General features: G+C 38.1%; 1 protein-coding gene across 1 annotated transcript in view; it reads left to right on the top strand.

The window, feature by feature from the left end:
* The window catches only part of COL19A1 (collagen type XIX alpha 1 chain), a 341,639-nt gene that overhangs the window by 229,655 nt on the left and 98,506 nt on the right, over positions 1–13,478 (top strand). The window lies entirely within an intron of this gene.

The following is a 13,478-nucleotide window of genomic DNA, read 5'->3' as shown; positions in this document are numbered from 1 at the left end:
AAATGACTGGGCTCAGCGAGGAATGCCCCCCCTAAGGCTTGTCCTTGGACCTGACACAAGATTTTAGCAGCTTGGATGGTCTAAAAATGATTCTCAGTTATCTAATAACATGACTGTCTGAGGATGTTTTCCTCCTCATAGCTTCAGCTTCTTTCTTGTAAAGGTTCAGGGTTTTTCATCCATGATCTGTGCTCTTGCATTTTTTTAGTTGTGATGTGTTCAAGTCTCAAGTACTATCCCTCACACTCAACTTGAATCATTTTTTTTAAGAAGAAGCTTTCCAGTTATCTGAGTAGCATAAGCAATGGAAAATGGTGACCTGTGTATGATAGAGACGTGGAATGCCTCGAGATTCAGAATGCCTTAGCTTAATTGAAAGAATTCCATGTTCAGTTTCTTTAGGAAAAAAAAAGAAGAAGAAGAAAGCATCTGGAAACGAGGCAGAGCAGGAGGGAAAGCCAGAGAATTTAACTAATGAGGCATTCAAGGAAGCCTGTATTAGCCCACCCATTTGACATTAACTTCTCATCCATCATTACTGTAAAAAGTGTTTATTAAAAACCACATTAACTTTAAAGTGTGTTATTATTTTTGTTAGAGGCAGGGCTTGTGATTTCATTTTTTTCTGGTATTGTTTTTGTGCATTGTTTCATTATTGCAATATGAGAAGTGAGCAGTGGGCTCAACTGTGTCACATTTCAGTGCATAGCAATTTAGTCTGAAAACAGAAATTCAGAGATTTTGTTACATGGGGCAGCAGCTCCCTCTACTGTTTCTATTGGAAAAGCTTTGTGCAAAGAATGCCTTTCGGAAAGTATTGTAAGCATGGAAATTGTTCAGTTTTTGAAGCTTAGCTGGAAATCAAAATGATACTAAAATTTTTGAGGATTCTGTTGCATTTTCTCTCGTAATTTAAATGCAAATAATTTTTTATGAACAGTTGTCTTCAGTGTCAGCTCAATGGAAATTCTTTCTTAGCCTGTGGATCTCGGGAATATCCATTTAGGGTAGATATTTGGTCTCCTGGTTAAGTCATTGGTTAGACGTTGGCGTTGATTATCATTATTCCTGGGTTTAGACCCATTACAGGTTGCTGATGGCAGTTTTTTGCAGATGCCTGGAAGGCACTGGGGATGGTTCATGGGTCCCTACCATAAACATGGAGACCTGGATCGAGTTCCCAGCTCTCTAGCCTTTATTGGCATTTGTCAAATGAGCCAGTGGGTGAGAGCATGCTCACTCTCATTCTGTTTCTCTCTGTGTCATCCTCTCAAACAAACTTTCTTAAAGTGTATCTTAAAATATCTATCTATTATAAACACTAATAGAATCTGCAGCATCAATTTTTATAGGAACTTACTCCAATAAATTTTATTATTCTTTTCGGAGACAACAGATTCAAAATGCTTTTTCTACTTTAATATTAATTTCATTATAAAAGAATATCTTTTGCCTTTAAAGCATCAATCATTGTACAGTCCTAAAAGATTTAATTGTGTATTTAGACCTTTAAAAGATTGCATTTCAGGTGTGAAGTTGAACACATTTGTGGTGGTTCCTTTTCCACCTCACTTTTGTTCATTCTTTGACAGTTGAAATTCAAAAGCTGTTGAGAAAATTCCAGAAAAAATTTGTGAAGTTTAAAATTGCATACCATCCTGAGCAGCCTGGTGTGGTCCCCTACCTCTGTATCCAGCAAACCACATTTTATGCTCCCCACCTGCTAATCTCTTACTAGCCATCAGGTTATCAAATCCACTGGCCTAAGGCAGTAGTGGGGCTTATGTTCAAGTAACTATTTTGCTCAGTAATGACTCCAAAGAACATGCTGAACAGAAACTGGAAAGTGCTTTGTTTAAAATGAAAAGATTAAATCATATGTTGATGCTCCTAGGATCTATTGTAAAACCAAATACTTCATTTGTTAAACCCTGAAGAAAGAAAGAATCCTTTCTACCAGTTTTGCTGTCTCATCTGAAATTGCATAAGGTAGCGCCTTGGTGCATGGTAACTGCTAAATGAGCTGGAAAAGGCACTGACCTGTTGCATTTAACATTCTCTGCGATTTAAGGCATCCACTAGTGGTGTCTTAAAAGCTTTCTGCCAACCACAGGGGTTAGTGTAATAGTGAAAAGAGTAAAGCTGATGACTGCATTGCTAGCATTCCATATAGGGTTGTTTCCTGACCCTGTTGCTCCACTTTCAATCCAGCACCATGCTAATGAACCTGGGAAAGCAATTCCTTGAGCCTTTGCACCCACACAAAAGCCGGGGTTGAACTCCTCCTGGCTTCTGGGTTTGGCCTGGCTGGGCCATTGTGACATTTGGGGAGTGAACTAGTAAATGGAAGATTCTCTCATTTTCTCTCTCATTCTCATTCTCATTCTCTCTCTCTCTCTCTCTCTCTCTCTCTTTCTCTCTCTCTCTCTCTCTCTCTCACACACACACACACACACACACACACACCCTGTACTTCTGCCTTTCACAAAACTAAATCTTTCATAAAAGATATTTCCCATTTGACATGATGGGTAAGGCTGCCACCTGCAAGGCCAGCCCATTACATGAGTGGCAGTTCAAGCCCTGGCTCTGATCCACCTCTCTGCTAGTGACCTACGTAGAGCAGTGATAATTTGTACAAGTGCTTATACCCCTGCAACCCAGTTGTGAAACCCCATGCGACTCCTGGCTTTGGTCTGACTCAGCCCTGGTCCTGTGGCTACCTGGGAAGTAAACCAGTGAATGGAATATTCCTCTTTGCCTCTCCCTTTTTGTAACTCTGACCTTCACAATATATAACTTTTTTTTTAAAAAGATGTCACCACAGATGAGACTGTTAAGTATTAGCAAATACTTTTAATAAACTATGATATAGAAATCCTTTTTTCAAGCATAAAATATGCAGCACCAAAGGAACAACCTATAGACAAAGTTCCTACCTTTAATGTTTTACACTCTGTTATGGGAAGTTAGCAATAACTAGTAAGACTACTTAATAGACTGCACAGCTTAGTGTAAGCTAGGCAATAAGAGAAAATGGGGGATTATGGTAGTAATTTGGAAGGAAAGAGCTATTACTCTGGCTTAGGTGATCCAAGCATCTATCCCTGGGTGAACGACATGTCTTGCGATGGAACTATAACCATGCTGAAGGACAAAGCAAAAACATTCCAGTCAGAAAGATCAGGAATTGCAAAGGGCAAGAGATTAGGGAAGAATTTGACATACTCCACTTAAAAAGGAACTAGGAGAATAGTGTCAGGAACGGGTTGGGAGCCAGTGGTTTTCTCATATAGGGTGCTCTGAGAGTGGAATAAGGTCACAAATGACCTTGAAGGCAATCAGCCATCACACCCTGCTCCTCTAAGTTATAGCACGTGTGCTTTCATCTGAAGCAGTTAGACTATGTTTTTATGGGATGAAATCACTATTTCTAATTATCAAAATAAATTGTTCTAACATGTAGAAACAATGTTGTTGGTGCATCAGTAAACTTGTTTGCTGAAAGAAAACTGGCAAAGACTTCATTATAACCCATTTAATCTGCCTGCACTGAATCCATTGGATACTATCTTTCATTACAGTCTATTTTTTTTAACCTGGCAGCGAAAACCGGCTGCTTCCTTTCTTTGAGGCCACACATTGAATCAGGTGAACAGTTACAATAATGAAAACATGCCCTCGAAACCATAGAACTAACCTCTTCCCGAAATTCTATCCCATGATTTAATAGTCTTCAGCTTGTGTATCTCACATCTGCAATTTTGTCTGCTATGCACTGAAGACTTGAGATACACAACCATTATTTCTTGCGTGTAGTACAGTCTACCTCTGAAGCAAGTTGGTGTCCTTAACACATGTTGAAGTGCTGAATAAGGCAGATGACCAAAAAGTTTCTGATGGAAGCCTTTGTTTTTTTCTGGTTAAAACATCCCTCATGTGACTATACTCATTTTAAGACAAACCATATCTAAGTGGAAAATAAATTCATATCAAACATCCCTTGTAGTACCTTATGACTGATCAGTTCTTTGTCGTGTTTCCAGAGTTTCCTTTCAGTAAGAATCTCAGTGTTCTCTGCTTATGACTAAAGGCCATAGTCTGTAATGATAGTATCTTCAGTTAAAATGAACCCAACCATTTATTTAAGTCAGTGGGAATAGTAATTTCACTTTTAAAGTAAAGATGACATTATTAGATTTTTAAAATGTAGAGACAAAAACATAAAGTGGAGACATGACTTCTTAATTATTTTTATTGCCACTTGTGCCCCACTAGGGTCATGATGGCAGATGAAGCAGCTGTTGCCAACATTGCTAAAATTTTAGTATCACCTTATGTGACCACATAATACATAGACATGCATTTGAGGCAGCTGAGGGGTATCAGGTTGAGATTCCAAAAACTAGGCCTTGGATTTGATTTCCTAATTACTTCTCTTTTTTCTCGCCTTATGAATGATAGCATTGGTATACTATTAGTCACTTTCTAGCTTCCTACAATTTTTACTAAGTTTGTTTACCTTGTAGTGGAAGAGAATGTTATCTTTGGGCAGAAACTGACTACTTTATTCATGTAGGTTCTTATCTGTGGACATATTGAGACATTTAGAGCAATCTGTTATCTATAGCTGTGGCGGGACAGTACATTTTAAATCCTTCATTTGTGATCACCGAATTTATAATAGCTGGGCCCATGCAAAGGTACCCATCATTTCCTCATGTAGGGTAAACACTAAGGTTTGAGAAGTCAAATGCCAGTCATATTTTGCTGCTATATAGCTTTCTGAGGTAGGCCTAAAAAATTGTCTCCATTTAAATGGTAAGAAAACTTTGCACCTGTCGTAGAAACACAGCTAAATCCTTGCAGTCTTTTTTTTTTTTTGTCTGCACAACAGTGTCTACAAAGGAAAAACTGAGAAAAATTATTGACTAGAGATGCAGCATGTTTTCAGAAACTAGGAAAGATGTTAGAAAATAAGATGTCATGGGGCTTCAGATATTTCTGTAATAAAATAGTGTAATGCTATCAAGCAACTACAGCAATTGGTTAATATTTGACAGCATCACATTGTAGATTCAAAAGAATTTATCATATTCCTCTGTACAGCATACTGAAAATAGGTTAAATTCACTTAAGAAAGCAAGAAGACGATCCTATGAGCTTGGTAGAGGTTAACATCAATGGTTCCTGCGTTGCTGGCCACAGTCATCAGTGCTTTCATTTGCTTGGAATCCCTTGTGTGGGCACAGGTTTTTAAGACCAAAATCATTCAGTGTTTTCTTAGAACTTTCTTGAGTTTACCTTCTGTAAACATGAGGCTCAGCTGAGCCAAGAATGGTTCATTGGAATATAGAACAGAAAAATTAATACTATACATTTGAGTTGAAAGTAAAGACTACTGTCACCCCAAAATAAATAAGACATACAGAATGTCCCCACACTATTTTGCACATGCTCTTGGCCTCTATGTAACTTGGTAACATATGAGCCAGTGACACTGGCCTGGTTTTCTTAAGTCCCAGCAGTGTGCCTTGGAAATCACATTTTCCCTGCACTTGAATGTGATCACTTTATTACAGTAAGAGGAACCACAGAGCACTGCTACATTGTTGGCGGTCTGTGTGCCTGTGGGGTCAGCATTAGCTGACTTTTCTACCAGTTTGGGTGATGTATTAGAGAATTTTAAGGTCAGACAAGGAGGTAGAGGCACCATCATTACCAATGTATGTTTTTTGTCGCTGCTGAGCTTTGGAAATGCCCCTGGATACAAATATTTGTTTCACACATCCTCATCCTTCTTAGTTTTCAGTACTCTGTGGCTTTTATCACCTTGCACTGGGGCATTCATGTTGCTTCTGTGGGTGACAAGGCACTCTAAAGACTCCTGCTGTTCTGTATACAGCAGGAAGCTGACAAATAATATTTTTCCTTTAGCAAACATACCGGGAAGAGATGTGTATGAAACATTTCATGGATGGAAAAGCAGAAGGACAGCACTGGGAGGGAGTGATATTTTTTTCTAAGCATTGTGTCATGAAAATCAGTCAGTTCCACTGTATCAATAATGCAATGGGGCTTTATCTGAGATAATAAGAACCTTGAAAAATGATGTCTTTCTGCCTTCAAAACGGAAGTGTTAAAAACTATGAGAAAAAAAAAGAACTATGAGCTTCATAGCAAAATTTAGAAAATCTGCTTTTATGAAATGGATTAATTACACCCATTGAATGCATTCACTGTCACAGTCTTGTCCTCCCACTCTTGCAAAATGACAAGTGAAACCAGGGACTGTGCAATTTTGGAAAACAATCAGGTCACATATTGAGTATTTTGCTTATTCATACAACCATAAACTGCTTGTGCTTGAGTTCCCTCAAATACACAGCTCAATATGCAGGCCAGAAACAGACAAACCCAGCCCAAGTGAGCACTTTCCTGGAATACACAGAGGAACGAGTTTGAAAAATGTCCAAAGTGGCAGATGTGAAAAATTGTTTTTCAAGACCAAGAATTTGCCTTTATGGCAATCCTTCACCTGTAAATCGCAATGCTTCTGAACTTCTGAACCAGGAATGCTGGCGATAGCCTAGACTATGACATTTAGGAGCTATAGATCTTTTTTAGTACAGATATGTGCCAGTGTGGGGATAGAAACTGGCTAAAGCGAGAAAAGATCATGGATCACATGGGTGCTTGGAGTTTCCAGTGATTCCCCAAGAATGAACATGTAACTGCTGGCTTCCACTCACACTTCTACTTTTTGTTTTTGTTTGCAGGGGTGGAGGTAAGTTCTCAAAAGATCTCTCTGCTGAATGCATAAACCAACATGTTTTTGTACTACTGAAATCCTTTAAAATCCCACAATGTTGATCTTTAGATCTCTCCTTCACAATAGAATACCATGGCACTGTTCTAGTTTGATTAGAAGGATAGCTGATACCCTTTGTGTGTGACCACTTCCCCACAACTGTTCTCCCCAGTGATGAAGAGCTCCAAGGAGCTGCATCTCTTAGGACCCAAACATACAGGCAGTATCATCCTCTTAGTTACCCATCCTTTCATTTAACTTGGTTGAGTGTTTTTATTTTTTTCTTTTGTTTGCTTTGCTCTCCATTTACTTGGTGTCACTGAAACCACAACAGTTACTGTTCATTGAGTTTGCTGACTCCCTTTCTTTCTCTGCCTAACTTTGATTCTTTCTTTTCCTTCTGTTTCCAATCCAAACCCCTCATGGTGTTAATACTCCACTGTATCTCCAGTAGTTCCTCATGTTTGTCTTCACCAGCCTCCCATTCTGGTCACTTTCCTCTTTAACCTTCTGGCGTCATCCAAGTCTTTGACGATGCATGTCTGCACAATGTCTCATGGTTCCCAATGTGTCACCTATATTGATTTTCTAGCTCACTTGAGGGATCCTGTAATCTTTTACCACAGAATGTCCTGCCTGATTTCTAAATGATGTATATTTTATTTTATTACCATCTCTTTCACTGTGAGGTAGTTTAAGGCAGAGTTAAAAAAAAAATCAAAGCCATGGAATCCCATAGGTACCTCTTGTCTACTAAGAATACAATCTTGGGTGAGATGTCTAACCTTTTGGTATGTGTAATATAAGGGTAACTCCTCTTCACAGGACTGTTATAAAAATTAAAGTGGCAACAATATGTATCTGTGCTACAATTTGAGTGTATATCTATTCATGAAATTCGGATGTTGCCAAGGTGATAATATTAAGTATCTGGCTTTCAAGAGGTTATATATCCTATATATCCTATATTAAAGGCGTAAATGCCCTCATAACATGGGCTTCCCAAAGTCTCGCTAACTCTGATTTGCCCTTCTGCCATTTGTCATGTGGAGACACAGCAAGAAGGCCTTTTACAAAACAAATGCCACTCTCAATCTTGCACTTTGCAGCATCCAAAATTATAAGAGAATGCCTTTCTCTTTTCTAGTATTAATTTTTATATTTATATTTGGTTTAGTTGCATAAATAGACTAAGAGTAAGATGATTTGCCACACAATGATTAAAGATTTGTTGTCATTAATGCCATTGTTATAAACCCATCTTAGTATTCTTTGCCGTTTTTTCATTACTTTTGTTTTGCTTTATGACACCATTTAATAGTTACCAGGGTGTCCTTTCTTCCTCCTCAAGTTTCTTCTCCTCTCCACTCTCATCTTTTCATTATTTTTGCCTCTCAGTTCCAGGATTTAGTCTAGAACTTACCATTTCCAAGGTGAAAGTGTTGGTGCTTTTCTGACCTCCTATTTTCCTCTAGTCAAGACTTTATAAAGAAATGTCATCCATATAATAATGTTGGTTCAAATAGTCACATCAACAGTATCATCATCTGGAAAAACTCATTAGACTCATTATTCAGTGTAAATAGCTGCTTAGAAATATAGGGCTGAAGTTGTGGCACAAAAAGTTAAACCACCTGTTTGCAACACTGGCATCTCATATGAGCACTGGTTCAAATCCTGGCTGCTCTACTTCTGATCCTGTTAAAGTGCCCAGGATGGCAGTGGAAGATTCCCCAAGTGTTTGGCACCCCGACATCAATGTGGAATACCCAGTTGGAGTTCCAGGCACTTGATTTCATCCTGTCCCAACCCTATTTGGAAAGTGAACTAGTAGATGGAAGATTTTACTATCCCCCCCCTTTGAAATAAATTGATAAATCTTTAAAAAAATAATGAGGGTATTCCAAACTTATCATTTTGCTTTTTTTGTTATACTGGCCAGTAAATGAAACCTATCCTATCTTGGGGCTATCTTCTCCCACCTATACTCCCCAGGGGGCACTCCTTTTATTCTTTTCTATCCCACTCAATTTCTCAAGAAATTTTGGTTGAACAAAATTTACTAGGATGGAATGACTTTGGACCTTGTTTCTACCAGTTGTTTATTGTATAATTTGACGGGGAGGGAAATTTTAGTTTTCGCATCTGTCAAATGAAGAATATAATCGTACCAAGCCACTCAAATAAGACACTGTGTGTCAATAATCAAATTACCTTGCCACTGTAAAAATACTTTTAGAATTTTCTTTAAATATAAAACATTGCTATTACATCTCCCAGGAGTATGTGCATTTGACCTGGTTTTTAAAACAGATAACAAATAAGCCTCTCTTTATGAAGTTGAAAGAATAAAAGAGAGTATGGGTAAGATATTCTTGAGAAAAACAAGCTCCTTCCAGGAACCCAAAAATCCATGTGATATGTAATATCTGGCCCATGTTCTCTGTAGTAGTGGTTCGCTGTACAGCCCAATGGAAGATTGAGGGTTCTGTACTGAAATGCAAAAGTCATGTAGATATTCAGTCATCTGCTGGCTTCCAGACACGTGTTTTACAGTTTTCAGACTGTAATTGGAACTGGGAAAGGGAGACTTTGGCATTTCCTCAGATACTAAAATATTACAACAGAATGGTTCCCAGAAAAATAATGTTATGAAATTATAGCTGTTTAAATTATATAATTAAATCCCAGAGACACTAAAGAACCATTTATAGCAAATATTAACGCAAATAGAAGAGTCGGTGGGTTTTTTAAGGAAAGAAATTGCTTTCTCAAACATTTTCCAACCAAAGAACATTATGGATTTCTTTTTCTCACAATTACAGTACAAAATGATGTATTGTAACTGTAAATCCATTCGTGAATTCTTTCCTCCTGAACCGAGGATCACTAGAGCTTTCTTTCAATTAAGTAGTCAGCTGCTTAAATTAATCGAAATCTGTTGGCCCTGTTCTCTGTGAATTTGGAAGCAACAAGCCCTTTGCTCTGTTTGATATTATTCCTAAGTAAAGCTAGAAACAGCAAGCAAGAAATTGACTTTCCCCAGAGGATTTTTCTGGTGAAAGCAATGAATCCATTGCATTTAAGAAACATTTGGTGCTGGCTTGGTTTGTGTTGGGTTGGGGCACAATAAACTGGGAAGCAACCATTTACCAAGGTCTGTATAAAGATGAATTTGAAAAGATTGAATCTCTTTGCCCTCAAGGAGTTTTCATTCCAACTGTGGGTGAAACAAACACAGGCCGTTGTATCCAATATAAATGAGCTTTTCCTAAGTTTTGTATGATGTGATAGAATTGAAAACACATATTAGAGAACAACTCATTTTGACTTTCGTTTTTCCAACCATTGTTACTTCATGCTGTCATTTCCATGTCTGAGTCTAGAACTCCTAGTGACTTACTTAAAATACCAAGGAAAAAATAACCTCTGCTATATGCCTTTTTACTAGCCATTAGCACATTGGAAATGTTCCATGAAAATTGACTCAAATGACTTTCCACTTAAACAAAGCCCCCTTTAGCATGTTTTAGAGGGATTTGATTAGTACAACTTCCTTCACAGAGGTTTCGGGGTTTCAAATGGTGCCCCTGAAGATAATTGGAAATCCAAAGGGGTAGAAGCAGTTGTATAGAACCTGAAAATATGTTTGTAAATCCTGGGAGGAGACTAAAGATCTGTGGTTCCTGGAGATAAGTGGCTTATCTTAGGCTTCAGGAGGCTATGCTAGCAAAGTTACAAAGATCTAAAAGTGCGTCCAGAGAAAAGGGTGGAAGGAAAAGTAGTTAAGGAGTGAAGGTCAGAGTGTGTGCAAAGGTGTTAACGGAGCAACCATGAGGAATCTAAACGGACAGTGTCTAGGGTACCCTAAAGCTGAAACAAAACGCTGAAGCCCAGATGTGTACATGGAGTTTATGATAAGCAATAGGGGCAGGTTTAGGAGTTATGCAAAAAAAAAAAATTCTTTAAGCAAAGAATGCCAGGTGAAATTGGCTGAAAAGTGAGAGTGCAGCTAAGATCAGAATTCAGGTGGCATGTTTGTGTGTTCCCTTTTTTAATAGAAATAAGATTCTTTGCAATATTTAAATGTTGGGACCACGCAACCAAAGCCAAATCTATTCTGGAAACTATTATGCAAATAGCTCATCTTTTTTATACTACACTTCTGATAAGTCCTGGGACATACATTGTGGTGTTTCTCTTTTCCAATTAAAGTAAGATTTTTTTCACCAAAACTATTCAAATATTATCAAAACTATTTCTCAAGTGTGTACTTCTCAAATTGAAAACACCTTGATTTATTCACCATTCCAAGAATGATTCCTCAGAGTGGGAAATACCACCAGGATCTATATGTAATATTGATAGACCTCTCCGAGGATTTTACATCAGTGCACTTGGGTTTCAAACAGATGACGCTCTGGAGTTCATTATCATTTTAAAGCTGTTCTGCAATCATGTAGCAATCACATTAACCTAAATGCCCTGTATCTTCCAGAGCACTGGAAGTAAAGTGAAAGAGTACCATGAATGATAGACGTTGTGTAACCATGACTTCCAAACAGTCATGTTGCGAGTCATTGTTATGAGCAAATTACTGGGACAATTTTCCTTTCTATAAACCTTCAGCTGGTTTTCCTAATAGAGCTGCTTGACAGCCTTAGCCGAGGTTGACATGCCCTCTGTGACTGGACTCTTATTCTACCTGTACTTGGCTGATCTAAATGTCTCCTTGATAGATCCATATAAGCACAAACCTCCCAGAAAGTGACCTTTCAAGTACCCTGGAGCATCTACTAACATCCTGCGATGCCTGGAGACCTGTCACTTACCAGATGTGTTTAACATCTCCTTTAGAGTTGATTGATAGCCCACAAGACTGACAGCTCTTACTAACCTTGGAAACTGACTGTTAGGATCCTCAGAAGCCATGTTGCATATCAGGAGTGAACATAGGAAAAAAGAGCAAATAATTTTTGGTGTTACATGTAGTGAGAGCCACATGTTCCAAAATTCAGCTCTGTATAGTTTCTCTAACCCAGAACAGGGAGATTTTCTTGACATTTTTTTGCATAGAGTTTATCTGTGCTTGCTATTGCCTGTGTTAATTGAGGTTGTTTCTTGCAGTTTCAGAAGCACCAATCGCGCCATTGCCACACTGGCTGCCATTGATATAAGGATAGACTTCCCTAAGACTGTGTGCTGGTATCCCCTTTCAGTCTCTGCAGGGCTCTTTCAGCATGCTGGCCAAGCTTGTGCAAAGTTTTTCCTATGGGACAGATCTTAAATCTGTTATATTAAACTTGAAATTTATAGTACCCGAAGGATCCCAGCTACTAAAACAGTAACAAAGAGGAGTTCATCATTAATACTCCTGATCTAATTAAATGGTAGGTGAGAGCCTACTTTGGGCCCAGTGCTGATGTGAAAATACTGGCCTTGCCTCATACCATTAGTGCATCTTGAACCATTTAGCACTTCAAACCTTCTCTTCTTCTTTGAATTAGAGGTGAATAACAGGGCTTTCCTCACAGTGTCATTGTGCATATTAAATTAGTTAATTCATATAAAACCCCTGTTATATTAAATAGCACACAGTAAACACTGCATAGATGCTTGCCATTGTTATTGAACTGATACTTCTGCTTTATTTTAGATGCTATGCTATTAATTATTCTGGATTTGGGATCTGCAGTAATTAATATTTTCCTTTTTAACTAACATGTATGTGTAAGGGTAAATTTTCTTACCCCACCACAACTCCTTGATCTAAATGGTGCTATGATTCACCAAGTATTGTTCTGCATGTACCTCTGAGAATATTTGATAGTACTACATATGGTGTACTACATATGGTATACTACATATGGCATCCAAAGATCATCCATGTAGAAGTATCAATATGTATGGAATCCCTGTCCCCTGAGTACTGAGAATGTGTTCTTATTTACATTTTCTTGGCAAGAAATTTATAACAATTCCCAACTCGGAGGTTGTTTTGCTCATTACTTCATCTAACTGACCTAGAATACTTTGCACAAAGCTGGCTGATCAAACAGTACCATGAGAAATTCACAGTGCCACAAGAGTTCTTTGTCATTAGCTCTCCTTTTTGTTCACAAGGTAACAACTTTATCTTTGCAATCATATCTCCATTACTTGTGAGTCCCATTATCTTCAAGAGTTCTACCAACTGCTTGTAAGCACCCATCGCCACATCCTTGTGTCCTTAGCATTCAGTGGCACAATGCAGATTTTGAATTGGAAGAGATCTTCAGTTGCAAATTATTCCTAAGAAACACCTGGCACCCATGTTAGCCACATTAATTTTCTTCCATATGGCCACAGTCTTACCTTTGTTAGTGAATGAGGTCAGCAATTTTTCCTGAAATTCTTCTTTAGGTTTCAAAGGTTTCATTCCCTTTTTAAAAGAATAATCTTCATATAATGAATCTGTTTGATTTGCTCTTGTTATAGTCTTGTCTTCCAAGGAGAAAGGTTAAAGGTTTTGCTTCTATGATATTTTCTTTCCTCCTAACTTTCAAGGTCTAGATGAAATTTGCAATCTCTTTTATGAGATAGCTAAATTCATTTTGGCTTGAACTGCTTGATCTAAAATAATGCTAAGCTTCATATTTTCTCATGGCTCTCTTCCCAAAAAGTAATC

Source organism: Ochotona princeps, chromosome 1, assembly GCF_030435755.1.
Source record: "Ochotona princeps isolate mOchPri1 chromosome 1, mOchPri1.hap1, whole genome shotgun sequence".
Taxonomy (NCBI): Eukaryota; Metazoa; Chordata; class Mammalia; order Lagomorpha; family Ochotonidae; genus Ochotona; species Ochotona princeps.
Note: the sequence above shows the minus strand (reverse complement) of the source record. Positions and strands in the feature narration are given on the sequence as shown.